This window comes from Sinohyriopsis cumingii, chromosome 4, assembly GCF_028554795.1.
Source record: "Sinohyriopsis cumingii isolate HCF-2022 chromosome 4, ASM2855479v2, whole genome shotgun sequence".
NCBI lineage: Eukaryota > Metazoa > Mollusca > Bivalvia > Unionida > Unionidae > Sinohyriopsis > Sinohyriopsis cumingii.
The window spans coordinates 141,861,224-141,883,570 of NC_142964.1; the positions used below are offsets into that span (position 1 = coordinate 141,861,224).

The following is a 22,347-nucleotide window of genomic DNA, read 5'->3' on the forward strand; positions in this document are numbered from 1 at the left end:
TTCAGAACAAGGCGCTGAGTACCCCACAGTTACCTTCAACGAAACCAATCACATATTACAAAAGATCTACGCTTGATACCAAACTCACTCTTCAAACCCGTTTCACTTTCAAGACGAAGTATGGAAATATTGCGGATCTGATGTGGACATTTAACGCCGTATGCACAATGACAGCAGTTACTTCTGGATCGCGGTGTTGTTAATCCTCTGAAGGAAGCTTCTACTATCGCAAACAGAGCTTGGATTAGGTTAAGGAAAGAAGTTTGTTCATGAAAAAAAAAAAAAAAACTAGCTATTGGTGAAGAAGAGAAAATGTGAAGTCCTTTAGTGGATGGCTGGGATTTCGAATACCTCCTAGTCATCTGCGAATTCCAGGGATGTTTATTTCACGAATGCCGTACGTGCTTTCCACAACGAGACTGAAAAGTCCTTTCTCAGAGTTTACCATGGAATATTTGTACCAGCAAATATGCCAACAACGCCTGAGGTTAGAACCTGAATGATCCAAAGGTTTAGAAATGTTGCAACACGATTACGATCGGCGTTTCAAAACTGATCCAGAATTTAGACGCAAGACCAAAAGTTACGACGAAAATATGCTCTATTCCCTACCGGCCACTCTGAAATGTTGCCAGAATACATCGACGTGGGAAACATTCATCAGTACGAAGGTTTGATCAAATGCAAAGTTTTACCGCCATCCAATTTGTACCAACTCTTGTTACCACATAATTCCCAGTGGTTAGAGCGTCCGCCTCGGATGTGGGAGGTCTCGGATTCGAACCACGGCAGAATCATACCAAAGCAGACCTGCCAACCCTTACGATTTTGTCGTAAGTCTTACGAAAATTACCCTCAAAATACAGACTTACGGCATGCAAGCAAACACTACGGAAAAATGATCGTTGCCGAAAAATCCGGATAATTGGTTAATCGGTGTTTGATTTGGATCCGGGTTTCATATTAGAATTAGTAAAATTAGTCAGGGAACCAGACTAGCTTTACAGCAGCACCCCAGACGCTTTAAACTTTACCTGTTTGTTCACGCGAAGTATCTGCATGATCAGATTGTTGATTATATAAATAAAAAATTTAAATGGCGTCCAGAAACATATGCATGTTTGGGACGAAAGGGAAAATAAGCTTCTAGAAAAGTCAACACTAAGAATAAAAAGGAGTGTTCAGATTATTGTGAATAAAACTGGGAAAGGACACAGTTACGTTTATTGGACATCGCGTGCCAATTTGAGTGTTTCTTTGCTGGATATACGATTGCCGTCGTCATGTGAAATGGAAAAAGAATTTACAAGTATTTTATTACGTCAAGTTGAGAGATAGAGCCAAGCCATTGAGTTGCATATGGTTTGGAACTAACGTTTGTCCTACTGTACTAGTGGTAGATAAAGTCTACGCGTACTTTACAAACTTTTCAGTTGAACATAATCTTTATTGCCGCTGCGTTGAACTTTTAATTACGTTTTCCAGCTTTACAATAGCAGTTATTGATATTTTGCTACACCTTACTGACAACTGGTCAGTCTTACGGAAAAAATCAACTGCCTTACTGAGACGGACTCGTCAGGGTTGGCAGGTCTTCCAAAGACTTCTAAAAATGACATTTAATATGCCTTGCTAGGTGCTCATGGACCCAGATGTTGACGCACCCTCTTAAATGTAAATAAATAAATATTAAATATGTGATGTACATGCTAACAGCATGCCCTTAATAAATAAACAAATGAACACGTCATACGAAAGGCAGTGACTTGTTGGAGGGAGAGAGTGCAGGGGAACCAGTGTTTGGCATATATATAAATAGTTGTCTTCACATACATTCATTAAGGCAAGAAAATATTGGAATAAGTACTTGACAAGTGGATTACCATTTCAATTGTAATACACTTAAATGTAAGAAAGCAACACGTACACTTTCGGTATGTTAGACAAAGCCGAGGATGATTCGATTAAATGGTGGCAATGATCAATTTTGAGAAAAAATACTCAGGCATGAAAACCTTCAAATTTATACCAATGATGGTGATCCATATTCAAGGGCTTGCGTTACTAAACATAGCAAAACCTTTTAGTAACGATAACATCGTAACTAGAGGGCGCATCAGACGGGCCGAGTGACACCATCTTACTATTGTTGTACATAGAGGGTACCCCTCTTTACGGGGCTCCCATTCTTTTAATTTTGATCGGATAATTTCATGGATAGCAGGAAAATTTTGCGCGATAACCTGCGCAAAGGAAACCATTTGGCTTTTATTTTAAACTATACGTTATTGGTAAGTAATTGATACGGCTCTGAGAATATTTTCATGAAAAATCCACAGAACGTGTGGATTATGGAGAGTTTCACGTGGGAGAGGTTTTATTTCTGTCTAAATATAGAATGTGCCAATGATATTGTGATACTTATCTTCGTTTCGTGGGAGTAGGGTTGTATTATAGCATACCCTCCGTCTCATCTTTAACCGGAAATATGTGTCAGTTCTCTCCCTTGAGCACCTGGTAGAGATATCGACCAGTCTGACGTTTTATCAATAAAGTACACTAAATCTGTGACAATACGAGATCACCGTATCCGTATGATAAATATACATATATTTATAGTACATTCAGGTGATTTATTGTAAGGTACTTTACTGACAAAACGTCAGACTCCTTCGGTAGCAACTATTTACTCAATGAATATAAATATTGTTGCAACCGCTACCTGTAACCAGTAGTTTGTTTTTATAATTACTGCTAAAAAGTAAAATAAAACCTGTTTGATACCTTTGGATATGAAATTAATGTAGTGGTAAAAAAAAGATTAATACAAACGTATACTTGTATCTTCACAGATGAGATGTGATTGTTTCTGTTTGATGAATAAGACACACACACACACACACACTAAGAAGTTAAAAGAAACTTTTGAAGTTTTTAAGGTTACTCACAGCTCAGGCTGTTGTAGCACCCATACCCCGCTGCATAAACAGCTTCATTTGTCTGTAATTTTATTGTAATTTTACATTGTTTAAAAAATAAGAATATTATTATGACAACAAAAAAAATGCCGGCACAATCCAACTATGCAATAAAGCAACTGCAAAATAAATAAATTGAAAAAAAAGTATATACAGTACCGGATTTAACTTTTCACAGGAAATGTTAGAGAAAAGTAAATATTTTTTTGTAAACTTTCAGTCATAAAAACAATATTTTTAGATGAATTAGTCTAAACAAATTCTAATACAGGTAGACATTTAAAAGGAATAAATACCTGGATTGTCTTGTTACGTTGTTCTTATAGATTTCTTTTGAAAAGTAAGGATGCAGATGTTACCAATCCCTTTTGTTTTTCACTTTCACTTGAATAAAACATGAATAAAAAAACAAACTTTACACATAATAAAGCCTTTGGATTGGACGTACACTCATAACTGTAAATTCTGAGTTATTAAAGCTGCAAATTCTGGATTGGCCGAGGCACATTTCCCCATAAATTAATTATGCCTCAAGAACAGTCTGGTTATGTTCTCTAGTGACTGCTTCATTAATTAGCCAAAAAAAACTTTCCATTACTGGATTGGTTTTCAATATATACACTGTACAAAAAATGCTCACATTTTGGAGAATTCTTTTTTTTAGCAAGCAATAAAATAAGTTGTTTGCACTTGCTTTAAGCAAAAACCATGAAAAGGAGTATACTCTATTTGCTAAGTTGTTATTTCTGATGCTTTGACCTTCTCAAAAATACCATATTTACTAGCCTGAGATGAATTTTTTTTTTAAAATTTGGCCTGTTATCCCTACTATTAAGGCTTCTTGAAAACCGCTCACTTAAATTTGGCATAAAGGCATACTGGAACAGAGCATTCGCCTGACATGCCTCGTAGTTAAATACGATGCTGCCTATTCAAATTTAATCCTGTGCTGCTGATTGTGTATCTTATGAGAACAATTATATGCACAATATATTGCAAGCCGCACATACTGGGAAGCTTTGTGTCAAAGGTGGTTACATTTTATATTACAGGTTTTAACTCAGATCTATTGTTTTAATAGCTGACATGGATTCCTCCGCCCTAACATGTACATCTGAGCCCTAACTAGATAGCATGTTTAATTGCTACAACAAATTTTTCGGGTGATATTTTCTTAAACTTTATTGCAGATATATGTAGGACATGATGTTATATGTTGGACTTTATGTTATATGTAGGACTTGATGTTATATGGAGGACTTAACGCCACTGTCATCATTTGGCGTGTATTATATTGAGAATATACATTCATTACGATTATCATGTCTTCTGAAGCAAAACAAAGATGGCCAAAATATTGATTCAGGCTATGTAAATTTTTTTTTCAAAATGTAAATATAGGTCTGAGTGACCAGTGCCTTGCCGAATTGAGTTGGGGCATCGGGAAGGATTGGATGTTTCTTGGGATAAACCTGGGGTTCCGGCAGGTACAGTTAGAACAGTTGCAGCAGATGTTCCCCTACAACATACAGGAGTGTGTTCTGAGCATGCTGACTAGTTGGAGGGACAATGTGCTGGAGCAGGTGCCTAATGTAGACCTCGTTCCACTTCTGAGCAAGAGTCTAATGGACTGCGGTATGATAGAGCTTGCAGATAAATTGAAGAACCTCGTCGGGATATCAGGTATGGAACTTCAGATGCAAAGCTGTAAGATGTTTCAGCAAAAGTGTCAACTCAGCACTCATATATTAGAATGACTGACTTTATACTAAATGAATTGCTTTGACAGATTACACAGACTTTAAACTAAAAATTGACTATTAATTGATTTGATTGATGGACTTTAGGTTACATGTCTGTCTATTAATTGCATTGATTGTTTGAGTTTAGACTAATAAACATCCTATTAATCGATTTCATTGAAAGAATTAAGACTAAAATCCCCGACTTTCGATCACTTTGTCTGATAGACATGACGCCCAAAACTTAGACTTACAATTCCTTTGAGTGATAGATTTTAGACTTAATCTTACTATTGTTGATTGCTTCACCTGATGGGCTTACGACTCAAAACAACAGATTATTATTTGCTTTGGACTTTTTATTGCTTTGATAGTGTTGCTGAAGAACCAAACTGGGAATACAGTTTTTTCCCTTTCCCTCATTTGCGCTTCAGAGACCCTCACATTTTTATATTTGACCCCCAGTTTTGACACCAAGGTGAATTTTGACTCTCAGTCTTGCACCCCTAGGGGATACACTGGAATATCAGTTGCTTTAACCCTAAACCGACTAAAACAAAGTATATCCTGCTTTGTCTGATGTTATGTAAGACTTACATATATTTAATTTGCATTGTTTGTTTGGGGGAGGGGGGCTTCATGGTTTTTTTTTTTATTATTTCCTTACATGCTATTGTAATGTAACCTTGCATGTTGGACTTGACCTTGTCCAAAATTGAGTTCATTTCTGCTTGATCTGAAATGACTTTTTTTGTAAACAACTAATACATAGCAAAATTATTCTTTATGTGTGTGGGTTTAAAATCAGATTCATTATCAAGAGAAGTAAATCTGTTTATTTGGGTCTAGGTATAAGTTTTGGAATTTCCTTAGTGTATTTTGACAATAGTCCAGGAACTGTTTCTAATAATAACTAAAAAAATTTTATTTTGTAAACATCGGGATCATTCTAGAAGGTTATTTTCCATTAGGTAATAATTTGTTTTAGAAAATGCTAATTGTGACATGAGGTCAAGTAGAAAACTATATAATCTTGTAACTGAGACGAGTTTTCATTTTTGCTTTAAGTTATTGCACAGTCAGCTTGTATTATATGTTGTGTCCAGTAATTCACTTTTGGGCTAGAATCTGTTTTGTTAAAATGTATTGAATTCAAGTGAGTATTTTCACTGGAAATACAAAAGTGCTATATCAAATTCTTGGATGGAGACATTCACTGTAATTTTTAGCGAATTCAAATTTGGAATTTTATTACTGTGATTTAACAAAAGACTGTTGGTACATCAATACTCTTTGAGCTACCAGAGACACATAATCATCGTCAGTTTTGGATTTAATTCGGACGTTTACTGACTTTTATTCAGGGCTTTAAGTTATTAGGACTCGTGTCTGTAATTGTTGGATTATTTCGGGATTTAATTCCCAAAACTGAAGGTCCTTTTTTCTTTCATTTTCACTTTGTATTATATGGAATTAAATTATTTGTTGAATTTTACAAAGCTTGTTGCTTTTCACTCTTTTCTGTTACTTATTTTTAGAGCATAGATTCGTAACAAAGACTCAACGCTTTATTAATTTCTTGAACTGACTAAATGACCGGGCTGTCCACAGCTGTGTGTGATATACTTAAAAGACTCAAAACTTGCACTATAATTTCCCCCTTTATTCTGTTGACTGATCCGATTGCAGTAGAATTTCAGGATAATAGATAGTATAAATGCACTTAACGTTTTGTCTAATTTTGCAATATATTAACAACATATGACGCTGCTTTCAACCATTTGGGATTTAAAGTCTGCTTTATGAGTATACTATAGTTTGATAATCAATCACGGAGTGAAACATATTTGAGACTTTCTTAGGTTCGCATGCTGATTCATATTATTTCAAATTAAAAAAAACCTTCCCTATTATTTTTGTTACAGTATGGTTTGTTTAGTCCCTTTTCACTCTAAACACCCATATTGCAAGCATCTCTCCGCCGCCGTGGAAATAGTTTTGTTTTCATATCTTTACTTAATGGCCACATCGATTCAATGTCAGATCAGTAATGGAGTGCACTCAGAGGGTACTGACCATGCTAAGTTTGTGGTTTTGGAATGTGCTATTGAATATAGTTCAACATCATATGGTGGCGAAACATTTTCCATTTGTAATAAAGTAACCTTGTGTAAGTTACCCACAACATCACAGTTAATAATTCGCCGATTTGTGGATTTCATTGTATGTCAGATTTTACCCCAAAAGGACTCATTCTAAGAGGTAACCAAGTGGGTTGTAAGTTAATCAAGATGAACAGGTCGCAACAAATCTTATTCCTGGTGTGGCTAAGCCTATTACTTTTGGATGGTAGTTGCTTGTAACTAAGTGTTCGCTGGTTAGATATCTTAGATATGAAGGAATTGATGTTGTACTTAGTGTGTAATATATTAATGACGACATATGTCAGTTTTTAACTAGTATACAAACTTGGATCCTATTGTCTCATTTTCCCCACGAATGAAGATGCATCTGGATTACTTTTTCTCCTAAGATGTTGATAATGATGTTTTTATCCTGATTTTAGAACATTGTGTTCAATCTTCTTTTATGGAATTAGCAGAATTTTTTATATATATATATTAATGCCTTTTTTCAGAAGGTTACGATGATATTGACGGACAATGTGAAACATGTGCCGATGTCATAAAAATATCAGAGGCCTTGGCGTCTGTTGTGTTTCAGCGACCAGCATCAAACGATCTGAACAGAATAAAAGGTAGGTCATTCATAGTACAGATCATTTGACATAAAACATGCAATAAATAGAAGAATGAAATTAAACCAATTAGTGTGATATGAAATTTGCTTTGGTATACAAAATCTCAAGACTTAGTATTATTTAATATCTTATTGATTTCAGAGCAGACCAGGCGTATGCTTCAAAGCTGGAAAGAAGAATCCAGGAACTATGTGAATACCCGGGCTTGGACTCGTGCTTTATTGCAGTTTAAAGATGGAAATTGTCTTACAATCACAGGAAACGCAGGGGATGGGAAAACATCTTTAGCAAAATACATATTGGTTGAAGCAGAATCTGCTGGCTTTGGAGTCGCTATAGTAATGGACCCTATCTTGATTGAAAAAACATATGATCCCTCTGAGAAAATTGTGTTTTTCGTGGACGATGCTTTTGGAAGCCCTACATTGGACAACAATCTTGTGCAGTTGTGGACAAGACTTCATGACAAAATAGTTGGCTTTTTGAAGACGGGAAACTTTGGTCTTATCCTGACATCAAGAAAACAAGTGTTGTCGTTCTGCTCGGAGCTGCTTGGCGAATTAGACGGTTATAGTTCACACTTGGTGGATCTGACGGCAGAAAGTAATAAACTGACGGAGGAAGAGAAGGAACAAATGTTATTGGCATACTGCAAGCAAAGAAACATTGAGCTGTCATCAAGAATTTTACAGCAGTCTAAGAAATGCGCATTGTCCGGATTCCCATTGATGTGTCGTTTTTTTTCAGCTGATGTAAATCTTAGGGAAATAGATGACTTCTTCGAGAAGCCTCTTGTTGTTTTACAACGCCATATAAAAGTCCTTGCCAAAGCAGACCCTACTGTGTTCTGTGGTCTGGTTCTTCTTCTAATGCATGACGGTCATTTGGCTAAGATGACGTTTGATATATTTCACGGTTCGTTGGAGGAAAAATCTAAGATATCCACCATTAAGGACGCATGTGGGGTGGATGCTAATGTACCTCTGTCCAGAATAGAAGAGGGATTACAGTCTCTGGTTGGGATGTATGTTGCTGAGTATGAAGACCATTACGCCTACATTCATGATGCTGTCTTTGAAACCGTTACTTTATTGTTTGGTGAAAAATATCCAAAAGAGGTCATACGCATGTGTTCCACAGATTTTCTTATGAGACGAATTAGAACAGAATTCTATGTTCAAAATTCAGCAACTCATTGGACCAATGGGGAACTTTTGGTTGTGCAAAGGAAATGGTACAAAGATCTGGCTATAAGGTTTCTTAAAGAGGTGTTGGCTGGACGGCTGTCAACATTTCAAAACCCATGTATTTTGGAACCTCATATTTTACAACCATTTGTTAAAGAGATGGAGAAAATGCCCATCGAAAAGATTAAGTGCGTGAAGGACACGAAAACGAGGCGAAATATTATTTATTATGCATGCCAGATCGGTGCAACATCACTTGTGAAGTGTTTATTGGATAAAGGTATCGCTCTAACCAGCGAACTCTTACTCGTTGCAGCCGATCGAAGCCACGCTGAGGTGGTAAAGCTTTTAGTTAATTATGGTGCCGATGTGAATGCATCCTGTCCTAAAGCAGGGAACAACGCTGTTCACTTAAGTGCCTACAGAGGGAAGTCGGACATTCTGAACTTGTTGCTCCAAGCTGGAGGTAAATTAGAGAGTGCAAATTCAAATGAAACAAATGCGTTCCATTTTGCTTGCCAAAGTGGTGATGTGGCAACTGTTTCTCTTCTTTTAGAAAAAGGTGTTGACTTATCAGCCAGAGATACGTTCGGCCGACAACCTATCCATTTCGCTTGTTTGAGTGGAAAACCAGAATGCGTCAAATTATTGCTTGATAGGGGAGTAGACCCCAATGCTCGAGATTTTCTTGATTTTCAAGGAACTCATTATGCGTCCGAATTTCTTAATTCTGAACCCCTCCGTTTGCTGCTAGAAAAAGGAGCAGATCCGAATTCAATCAATAACGAAGGAAAGACACCACTTCACCAAGCATGCAAATGGGGACGAGTTCAAAGCATTCGTGTTCTAATAGATTTTGGAGCGGACATTACCATAGCAGACACACGTGGTAGAACGCCTATGCACATCGCATGTGAAACAGATATGGATAGCGTTCTTGCATTAACTGAAAAAAAATCATCCGTCGACTTCAACGTAATGGACCACGATAAGATGCAGCCTCTCCACTATGCGTGTCGCAAACGTTATGACAAATGCCATGACATCGTCAAGTTTCTGATTGAGCAGGGTGTTGATATGAATGTCCCAGATAAATACGGCATGACCCCATTGTGCTATGCCTGCGAAAGTAATTGTGAGATGACAGCAGTGTTGTTAATCGAGAAAGGTGTTGACATCCATGTCAAAGGATTTCAGAGCCGTCAGCCAATTCACTTTGTTTCTGCTGAGGACAACGTAAAACTACTCTCGCTGTTACTAGAGAAGGGTGCAGATATTGGTGCCAAATGTAAGGACGGAAAGCAGCCTGTACACTATGGTGCTCAGTATTCCTCGGTTGCTTGCTTGACTTTTATGTTAGAACAAGGTGCCGATCTACACGCACGCGATCTCGCTGAGAATACGCCTCTCCATTATGCGTGCAGAGGTAGCCATAATGAGGCTGTGGAAGTCCTTATGAAAAGAGGGGCTGACCCAACATTGACAAACTACAGAGGGCTTGTCCCATCTCAACTCATTCCTCTTTGGTCGACCTGTGAGAGAGAAATCAGACGTTGTCTGGGAGATTGCGGTTTCCAAAAAGATGGAAGTTCATAAGGGTTTAAATGTTACTGCTGTAAGGCATGAAGATATCAAATGAAATATTCTTTATTTGTTGAATGCGATGTATGTACTTATAATGATAGCTTGTAAATATTCATTAATTATATAATAATGCTAACGAATGCCTCTCAATGGTCAGTTAATTGTGGATGCACTCTTAAGATGTTTCGACTGGACGACATGTCCATGATAGGCATTATCATTTGTTCTGTTCATTGGCACCATTAGGCTTGAAAACAGTGTTTATCTATCCATGCACTGGCTTTCATGCAGGGGTCCCCGAGTGGCTGAGTGGTCTAAAGCGCTCACCGTTACAGATCACTGCGGATTCGGCTCATGTGGGTATGTGAGAAAGCTTGCCAGTAGCTTCTCGTGGTTCGGTGGTTCCTTCTGGGGTTTTCCCGGGTTCTTTCTCCACCATTAATACTCGCCGCCATGTATAGCCTATTGTGTGCTGAAAAATGGCGGTAAACCCTACAACAACAACAAAATCTTCCATGCAGGTTCCTACATCTCTTACTTGCATAGAATAGTTTAATCGGTTGGGGACCGACCATATCATTTTAGGAAACATTCCCTCAGAAAACTTCAAAACTATTGTAGTTCTGATTTATAAATAAAAAGAACATTTTGTATCAGTTATATTGAAGAAATAGTTATAAAGGTAAATCTTATTCAGATTCTCCAGAAATAGGGTTTAATAGGTAGTGGTGTCCCAGTTACATGTAGAGATCAATAAATAGGAAACTTATTTTCAAGTTAATCCGATCATCTTTGACCATCCACCATACTCACACATGCACACACATCAAAGTCATTGGCGATGAGCACTAGAGAGATGCGCTAGGACTGAAAAAGGACAGTTTAAAGTCTTTGCGAAGATAAAATAAAAAAGGGTTGGATGGACTTGCCAAATATAATGGATAAGAAAGGTAGTCGAGAAATAATAACCTACTCAAGTCATTGCATATGATAACAAATATATAGCAGAATGAATTTGTAGCATTACAGTTTATGATCATTAAATTTTGTCACTTTACATAAGTCATTGTTAAGTAAATTTTATGTGCTTATTTTTCAAAGTTAATTTAAAGTTCTTGGGCATTAACTGAGGTCTGTATTTTGCCGTCTGACGGTTCAGTCGCTGTTTAAACATACATTATATCACCACTGTTTGCATAATAGAGGATAATACCCGAGTTGCTCAGTTCAAATGAAATTTTTGAAACTAGTGAAAATGTATTTCTTCTGAGATCCTTGGCAAAGAAAAGGATTGGCATTATTCCACGAGTTCCATGAACTTTATTTCCAATGAACACAAAGATTATATTTATAGCATGACAAGTATACTAATTTTATAAGATCAGACCAAAAAATAGTTTAGTGAATGAATGTTGAAAAACAAAAAGGGGATGCATTTCTCTTCAGAACTTTCATCTGCGTGACAATATGACGTCGGTTGTGAAGTCATGGATTGTTATCATACGTTTTTCATCTATAGCACTTAAGGTATGGGTGTATTAACGAGAATAACACAGCAGTCATGTGATAAATTAATATTTCCTTGATCACATTTCATCTTTTTAATATTATATGTAACTATGAATTGAATGTCTTAATTCATGTTCATGTTTAGTTATTTTGACAACAATACTGATATGCCCAGTCCATTTTTATGTTGGCAGTAGACTAATAGTTTTAAGCAATTAGGAGACAAAAATATCTAAATTTCGATCTACAAATAAACACATAAAATACCTTTTTAAATAAACGTGCAACAAAATGTTATAAAGACTTTTAAAATCTTAAACAGTTCTAATGTTCATAATTTGTTTCATTCTAAAATCGTTTGTTCAGCGTTTCTTACTTAGTTACTTACTGAAAGACTGACTGAATGAATTTGACAATATTTCAAACAAAAATGATTTTTTTCTTCATATCTCAAATATTGATTCCAGATAGGCCAGTTCCTGGTGTATGTGGCGTTACTAACTACATGGAAATGCTGCCGTCTATGTCTGTTTTGCACAGCTAGTGGCGAATCAGATTTCAGCTCGAGTGAACAAACTGCCGTGTTTGTTGTTGTTTTGGGCCTAACATCATTTTTAGAGATGCTGCCAGGATGCGTGAATGCGGGAATCGCGTAAAATTTGTACAAATTCGTGCACTTGGAGAGCAATAATGCACGAAAAAAAATGTACGCTTGCTCAGTATAAAATTTTACTTAATTGTTCACCGTTAAAGTCCTTGCCGCGACATGACTGACGCCGCTGGTAGAGGTAACGTAGCGCTTGTAGCGGCATCTCTTTTCAAGTAGTTAACTGTTGGGTTCTTCGGCTTGACATGGATAGTTGTTAAACTGAATTTGATTGGCATGTTTGGCCCAGGAACAAGGATTCTGTTTTAGTTTGAACATTGCATCAAGGAAGTTTTACAAATCCATGTTTTAAGATCAGGAGAGCTTATGATATTGCTTGTTGTGGCAACTCCTTCTGAGTGGATGGTCATATCACTCTGGGCTTTTCTCTCGTTTGTCCTAATCGAATGCGTTGCTAATCTGACAGCCAGTATGGTCACTACAGCAGCCATTTTGAAATTTCGGTTATTGCTACCTCTCTTGCACCGAAAGTTATATCAGCATAGGGGTTTCACCAATCCACTTTGTATGGTGTCTAGCTCATCTTGAATATAAATTGTGACGATCTGATATCCAATATAGTCACAACAGTGGTCATCTTGAAACTTTTATCGCTACTCCTTGTATCAACAACAGGTTTTCACCAGATAAAATCTTATTGTTTCTAGTTTGTACTAAATAAAAATGGTGCCAATCTGACGCCCATATGATCACCATAGCCGCCGTCTTGAAAATCTTGTTAACAGCTACTAAATGGGTATAAGTTGGGCACTCCACTGTAGATACCCAGAAAGACAATTTAATTATCAAATGTCTTTCGTTAAAGAATATATTAAAATATATTATAAATTTAAACGTGATCATTTTATTCATTATATTTGTTTGTTTTTTTGACGGATCAAGCTTTTATAGTGGTAAATATTTATGCACGGTATTAATTTGTAGTTGCCCTGTTTTTAGGGGCAATTGATTTTTCTACCACTGTCTTGGGTAGAACAGCCGCTTCACCTAAAATTTTAGTTTTGTGTGGACCCTGGTCTTAAACAGAAACTTTGGCATTATATTAGCCAAACGTTTAACCCTGCTATGCTAGCATGGTTTGTATTGCCTTCAGATGAAGACAAAATATATCATTATAACTCAGTTCCCAGGTATGACGCATTGTTCCACAGACTCTAAATTTGCAGTAGTCCTTGTCTTTCACGTACGAGCAAGAACAGTCACGATATAGCTTCTTGTTTGAATGCCACAAGATAAATAGGAGACACTTCAAATTGTGTGAATAGCCAAACAATAGTTTCATGCGGTCTACTGAAGAATAAAATAACATTCTGTCCAAATTTCACAATATTGTTAAATTTCAGTATACCAAAGAACAAAATAAATGTGTACGTGTCTATTATGTACATTATAAAATTTAAATGTTTCATTGTTCGTCATTTGCTTGCTGGAAAATGCTGTTTTTGGTTCATTCCATAAAATTACATTTCTCTGAGACTCCATATTTAAAATGATCATTTATAGTAGCAGACTTTAATACAGTTTTTCAATTTTTATTTTAAATTGACACTATTGTGTTAATGATTGCAACCCTATAGATGGGTGTAAATAATATTATACCATCATTTTTCTTTGATAATCCTGTATATGAGTTACATATAGTATAAGCTCAGCATACCTGAATAACTAAAGGTGTTCAATCAAAATAAGCTACTTGAAAAAGCTATTAAATAGATAAGCAATCATGACACAGATTGCATGAATGCTTGAACCCCAGTGGGTATTCTAATTGTATTTTGTGTGTTATTATACAACTTTGGTGTAGCCACTTACTAAGCGAAACCACTGAACTCTAAAATGGCTGCAATTTTCGTGCTGGAAGCCATATAAATTGTTACCCCCTGATCATTTCGCAGAATGGACCTGTTCTAATTATAGATAAGATCTCTTGTGTCGGTCATTATATTGGATTTCACACAAACATCGGTGGTATTTGTGGCGTTGTGTACCAGTTTCTGACTTTTGCAACATGTCGTACTTGAAGATTTGTATTTAAAAAAATATTCTCTACTCTGTCGTATGTCCAACAATTATGCTTCATATTGTTCTGATTGACAGTTAGAGATAACGACGTTTCAATACTCGCAGATGACAAGATGTTTCATATTTTTCTTACAAATTAAAAAAGGCAGATCATAACTTTACTTATTGTTTGACTCTGCATCTATTAATTATATAGTACAACTTCTGGTTACATCTGATATAATATGAATCGATTTTCAGTACTTTAAGTTTAAACGAAAATGCTGTCAACAAAGATTTCAGTTTTACTTTATAACACCTAAAATTCGCGTGTAATTCACACGTCAGGGCATCCTATAGAGGTTAATATTTGCGGTCCCAAATTTTGACACTTTTCTTAAATGGACATTTGGATAGGGATTATTAGCCAAGAGAGCTTATGGAATGTCCGTTGTGCACACATATCCGTTGCAAGTTGTGCTTCGATCCATCAACAAGTGCTTGCTAGCACTCTCAAATCCATACGAGTTTGATGGTGAGCGAGTTCCATGTATGCCGATGAAATTGGTCCTGCATCTGAGAGCAAAGCTTGCAACAATTCTGAGAGTCATATTTTTTTCGATTTTGATCGAACTTGTGACATGGGTTTATACCTTCCAAATCTTGAATGCCTTTGATAATGATTTTCATTAACGCATATTAATGAGATAATCTTGCGTTTCATTGACTGAGCTAGTTGCAACTGAGGAGTCCGTATTTCTGATCCGATTTTAATCAAATTTTGAATATATGCCTGTATCATTAAGATTTCGGATGAGTTATTAATTCGTGAGATTCAAGCATATTAATAAAGTGATCATGCATCTAACTGATTGAGCTTGTGACTCCTCCATGGGTCATATTTATGTTCTGATTTTGATCAAACGGAATATATTCTTACATCATGCAGATATTGTACAAGTTCTATAATATGTGAGATGTAAACATTTTGATGAATCCATCCTGCATCTGATTTGCTAAGTGTTTTGCCACCTGAAAACTATATTTCTGATGCGACCCTGTTTAAACTTGAAATAATGACTTCTATCAACGAAATTGGGTTCGATAACGAGCGAGATCCACGCGTATGAATGAAGTAATCTTTTATCTGATTTCCGGCACTTGTCGTCACCATTCTGGAAGCCATATTTGTGGATCTGATTTTAATTGAACTTGGAAGACGTGCTTTTATCACAGGAACTTTGAGTGTTTTAGTAACGAGAAAAGGTTGACGCACAAATTACTCTTTAAATCTGCCACTTAATTTCATTCTAAATAATTCATGGCGCCGTTAATTGTGTAGATGTATGTGTATACTTGTACGTATGATATATATACTCTTTTATGTTTTGAATGTTTTTACTTTATATCTGTATTTAATTTAGATGTATGGACTATGTAGTCTGAAATATAGAATTCTTATGTTATCTTATAATGATTGAGGAATTGACCTTGAGCTGCCTGAATGATCTTCTTAACGCTCTTAAAGCCACGTTTCAGGTTCTGACCATTACTCAATCAGAAACATTGCTTATACAAGGTTAAAAATTCAATCAGATGCAATACTACATTGTTTATACTGTCTGCGTGTGTTCGAGTCTCAGGCTCGGCTAACGTGGGTACGTGAGAAAGCCTGCCAGTAGCTTCTCGTGGGTCGGTGGTTCTTCCCGGGGTTTTCCAGGGTTCTTCCTCCACCAGTTATATTGGCCGCCATGTATAGCCTATCTTGTGCTGAAAAATGGCGTTAAACCATGCAACAACAACAACATTGTTTATATCCATGGATCTCGTTTATCATCAAACATGTCCGATATATTATGGTATAAGACCACTTTGATTCAAATCTGACCAGAAATACAGTCTTAAGGAGGTTAAACTCCGCGAAGCAGATGCAGCGTCATATTGCCAATATATGTGGATCTCGCTGAGTATTAACTTGAACAAGATCTTGATAGTATAGGGCGTTATTATATATTTCATAATGAAATAAGTAAATAAATCAGTGCGAGAAAAATGATACCGCCCACGGAGGCGATACCACTTTTATCACAACAGTGGTGATATCACTTGGAACTACACGCTTTTTCCATGTGTATGTCCTTTTTCTTCTTTTTCTTCTTCTTCTTCTTCTTCTCTCTCTCTCTCTCTCTCTCTCTCTCTCTCTCTCTCTCTCTCTCATGCACACACACGATTCAGGATGAACAGGTCTTAAAACGTGTCAAGTCTGTTCACCCTCTAGTATAAATTTATGTAATCAATGAGAAAGCACCTTCCAGAATGCATAAAAATAAACTCCTAACAAAACAAGCAGGCTTCAGGTATTAAAATATTTTATAATTAGTTATGTAAATGAATGGTGCAAATTGAAAGTCACTGAACTTAATGACCTTTAGTTACGATATTTTGAGTTGCCTATTCAGTATCATATACCTGTTACACTCAATGACAATGGTTCACACAGTTTTAAGAAAAAGTCTTCAGTACATATAGTAATAACAATGTTTGCTTAGTGATTTTAACTGTCACCTTGATCATAACCATGTCTGAAAACGATGGAGAAATCAGTCATTGAATTGTGTGGACTGCAAGCCGAATGTAAGTGACAATCGCAGTTTGGATACAGCGTCTGTAACAGAAATAAACTGCAACCCTGCCAGCATTTACGTCTGGATGCAGAAATAAATTTTAAAAAATAGTAACCAAAATACTTAAAAATAAATTCGAGCAGCAGAGGGGGCAAACAGACCACTTGCCTGTAACCTAATTTGCTTGAAGTATAAGCTTCTTACGAAATAAAATCAAAAATAAGGTCACTGACTAACCTGACCGAGAGTTGTGTTTACATACCAGAGGTCCCGCCCCCTCTGCTGCTATAATTAAATCATCATCATATTAATAAATGCCACCGGTTAGTAAATCTCACACCGCTAGATTAGCTCGAGAAAGACTAGAAGCAATAAAGAAATTTCTTCCTGTTAGAGATTCATTTAGAGAAAATATACAAGCGCAGCAGGAAGCACAAGTTGAATACGAAGAAGACACTAAAAAGTTATTTAAACCCGTCACTACAGCTACTGAGAAAGCTGCAGCGGCTGCTGAAAAAACTATATGGGGAGATATTAAGGAGGATGATAAGGAGAGGAAAAAAGGTATTTTTCCAGTATTAAAACAAACCGCTGAGCAAACTGAAAAAATAGCTGCGAGAACTAAGAAAACAAAAAAGATTTTACGAGATCTGCCAACTGATATAGCTGCAGCTCAACATCTACCCATCGGCGAAGAAATACTTGAAGATATTGGTAAAGTTCGTACTGAAATCGCCGACGTGAAAAAAGAACTTGCGTCTAAACCAGTAAAGGAAAACATTAAAATAATCAAAAAATTTAATGAAAAATTTATCAGAGATATTAGAAATACTAAAAGTGAAAAATTACCTGAAAAAATAGTAATTGGTATGCTTGATAAATCCATTATTTTAAAATCCGGTTTTGAAAAGGTAAATGATGGTAATCTTATTAAATGGATATATCGCATACGTAAAAACAAAAAACAGGCCAGAGATGATGCTCCAAAATACAGAGGTCTTGATGAAAGAGTAAAGAGACTTTATAGAGAGACACTGGAACAAGCAAAACAACAACAATCTTCTCCACCGCAATCCCCCCAGCAAGAGCCTTACTATCAGCTTCCTTCACCTCTGCAACAGATAGAACAACAACAATCTTCTCCAACGAGGCGGGAGTCAATTAAAGAGTTGAAAAGAGAAAGGGAACGGGGGGCTGGCAGAAATGGAACAAGAAAAAGAAAGAGCGAGACAAAAAAAAAAGAAGAATTGATTGAGAGAGAGAGACTGAGCGGAAAAAGAAATTGTCCCTTTTATTAAGTAAAAAAGATTATAAAAAAGAAGATCTTGATGATCCTCCTGGCGCTACTGGAAGCGGTTTGGGGAGTGGTCTTATTGCCTGTCCTAACAGTGTTCTTTCTGACGTAGAACGACTAGAAATACTGATTGGAGGAAAACGAGCTGGAAACAATTCTTCAGAAATTGTTAATGAAATATCTGATATTTGTCGAAGATTATTTCAAGGCGGTATTATGGATCGCAGCATTTATCGTTCTCTTATTGAAGAAATTGCCGATGATTATCACAGCGACTAAACAATTAATTAATCAGTATATAAAATGATTATACACACTGCTCAACGTAGACCGATCATGGTCAGGGTAGTAAACTCATGACTGCCAAATTACAAAACAATTTACGGAGATGGACTTGGTGATGTTGTTCAGGGTCTATTTAGAAGGATGGCTCCAAAAGCAATACCGATTGCAAAACAATTAGGGATGAAGGCTATTGAGGCTGTTCGTAATAAAAGTCCTGGCGCTATTGGTAATCTTGCCAGTAAAGCGTTCTCGACTGTCAAGGACAGACTAGCTCGATTAGTACGAAGAAAACAGCAGCAACCAATGAAACTGGCCAGCACTGAAGTTACGCCTGGAAATGTCAGTAAAATAATAAATCAAGCCGCATATCAAAAACTAGCGGAATTATCTGAAGAAGCAGAAAGAAATATAACTGCAAATTTAATGGCGGGAAGTGGTCTTCAACGATAATTTAGATCACCATTTGGAAAATTAGTAATTATAATAAAATGTTCAAGCGTATGTCCGACCCAGCATTTGACATGGATGCACCAGTCCTCAAAGATGAATCAGGACGCGATTATCAATTTTATTCCTATGACGCAAGACAACCAAATCAGCGGGGGAGAATCGAATTACAGGTTCAGGATACAAGTAGATATTTCTTGCCCGCTGAGGCGTTTATTGAAGTAGAAGGTGAACTTGTAACGAATGTGCTGATACGCCATATGATGCCAATTTGCGAGTTGGTTTTGTCAACAACGGGATTATGGCGCTGTTTGATAGCGCCACATACATGATTGATGGAAAAAATATTGAATCAATTCAGAAGGATGTTGATGTTGCTACAAAAATAATTGGTCTAGCGAGATATTCTGATGATTACACAAGATCAGCCGGTCCAACAATGATGTTTGCTAAGGATACTACCAACAACGCCGATCATGTTCAATATAATAAAATACGGACACCACGAAATACTGCATCTGATCCACAACCAGTTGCTGATGGTCCTGAATATGCAGCCAGACCAGCTGATGTTTTTGATATTATAGGAAGTGTTAGTGCAACTTACAACTTAGGATTTTTATCACGACGATCGATGTTAAAATGGTGACCGTAGAAGTTTTTCGTGTGCGATTCCATTGTCTCACATCTTTGGATTATGCAGAAATGTTAGAAAGGTCATCTTTGGAGCTAAACACACAGTTGTGCTAGTAAGAAAAGGTGATGATAATGATGCAATCTGGCGAGGTGTTGGTGTTGCTGATACTGGTAAAGTAAATATAACGAAACTTTCATTGTGGATGCCAGTAATGATTCCATCTATTGCTGAAGAACAAAAATTACTCTCTTTTACGGATCAAGGCGGTAAATCATTGCTATCATGGTTAACAATAACCACAGATGCTGTTCAAAGTAACGTTAATGGTTTATTCATATGGAATATAGCATCACAGCAAGGTGTTTCTGCGCCACGACATATTTTTATTGCGCTGCAAAATAATGATCGGACGAATAGTCAAGAACGTTCACATATGATATTTGACAAACTTGGAGTTGATGAAGTTTCCTTGTGGATAAATGGACATCAAGAACCAGCTGAAGATATATTGTTAAATTTTAATCAAAATCACGTAGCGCGTGCATATCATTGTTTGATGTCATTTATGGGACGTGATCAAAATGTGGATACTGGGCTGCAAATATCACAGTTAGATTTTACAAATCTGTATCCGATTTATTACTTTTCGCTGGAGCATCTTGATTTATCCAAGCAATCTGTCGTTGATATACACTTTCGAGCTCGTGTTAATGACCCGCCAGGTGGTGGTGCCTTCTACAGAGCAATCGCGGTCATACTCAGTGACAAAGCGATGTTACTTGAAGGTGGTAGTGGTCGAATGAGGGTTATTGATGCACCAGTGGAAAATCTTTAATCATGTTATTTAAAAACACGAGTATTATCATAAAATGCCATATCATCACGTTAGTGTCAGTCTGACTCCTGGTCAGATTAAAAACCTTCAATCAAATTCAGCAAAAAATTGAGGAATGAAATTATCACTAAAGCGAGATCAGATCACGGGTGGTCAAAATAAATTATCATTATCAGAACGTCAACTTAAACATTTCAACAGCGCTAAACAATCAAAGACAGGCGTCAAACTTAATCTCTCTGCGGGTGCGGTTAAAGACTCAATCAAAACAGACGGTATTTTTCACTTCTCGCGGCTATTCCAGCATTAATTGCCGCAGCGGCACCTGCCGTAGCAAAAGCAGCCGCATTAGGTGCTGTTGGAACCGCTGCTGGAATGGCTCTAAAGAAAGCAACAGGGCGAGGATTAAAAAAAAGAGGGACCGGATTAAGATTACCGGGATCTCGTTGGGGAAAAGGTCTGAGGCTTCCAGGATCACTTTGTTAATTATTCCAGCATCAAATTTTGATTTACTTGATGCTGTTAAACAACTAAAAATAAAAAACTTTAGAGGTGTTTTTATGCGAGATCAATTGCCGGACCGACCAAACAGCGCTGAAACAGGTATTATTAATCTCGATGTATTTCAGGACCTGGTACTCATTGGACCGCATACGCAATTGATCCACGTGGAATCGTTTATTTCGATTCGTACGGGTTAGCTCCACCTCGTGAGTTTATCAAGTATGTCGCGCCACTTCACGCAGCGGTTTGGTATTCAACGCTACCAACACAAACAATGACTGATCCGCCAATATGCGGCAGTGAAGTAATTAATGTACTTGACGCTATATCAAAGTCCTCCGCGGCACCTCATAAAGTCCTGCATGATTATACAAGTAACCGCTTCGTTTTAAACAGATCTTAAATTATAATGGTTGATATTTACGGAAGATCTTCTTCTACCAGTAAGAAAAAAAAATCCGACATTGATTTGTCGAAGTACGCGACTAAAGATGAGCTCGCTGATATTATGAACCTGACTGGAGTTGACCCAGATGAGGTTGTTATTTTTCAGGACCGATACGGAAAACTAAAAACGAACAATATCAAATGAAATGATATAGTTCGACGAGTACTCGGTGCGGTCACGGATAACATTCCTATATTTACTGACGGCGATAGAATCAGGGATTCAAGTATATCGATTACAACTATCAGAGATGAAATTGCAAAAAGTGTTGCTAATCGCGTGAAAAACACCGGCGACACAATGACAGGTGAACTTAGCATGAACGGAAACAAGATAGTAGTGTTAAGAGATGCAACATCCGACGAAGATGCCGCAACAAAAAAGTACGTTGACGTCAACTACAACACCGTAGATGGTACATTATCCACGTTGCTGGCCGAGCATGATGTGCACGTAGGCGCTTTTGGAAGATTTCGAAGAAATTTTCAAAAAACCGATGAATCTACAGATAAATTCTTCGGCACTCCGCACGCCGTTGACATAAAACTTTCTGATATCAAAACTAACCTAGATGCAACTAAAAAAACATTAGAAGATGTCGTGCGTGGAATTCCTGATATCGTTAACAAAATAAGTCTGATTAAAATTCGAGCCGGAGTAACTTCCGGGCATATTACCAATATCGTATGCACGGTGTCATCTGGATTCGCAACATGGTCACAGCAAAATAAAACTATCAAATATACCGCAACAGTCACTGGCGTGTACAGGCTGTCTGTGTTCAGTGCTGCAAAATTCGAGATTTTCACAACGTACCCCATGGCGTCATTCCACCGACAAGTTT

General features: G+C 37.0%; 1 pseudogene across 1 annotated transcript in view; it reads left to right on the plus strand.

The window, feature by feature from the left end:
- Positions 1-15,818, plus strand: part of LOC149802221 (uncharacterized) — an 85,217-nt pseudogene extending 69,399 nt beyond the window's left edge. The window contains exons 5-7 of the transcript XR_016420811.1: positions 4,380-4,661; positions 7,359-7,478; positions 7,623-15,818. The product of XR_016420811.1 is annotated as an uncharacterized LOC149802221 (transcript). The remainder of the gene's footprint in view (positions 1-4,379; positions 4,662-7,358; positions 7,479-7,622) is intronic.
- The last annotated feature ends 6,529 nt before the right edge of the window (positions 15,819-22,347 follow it).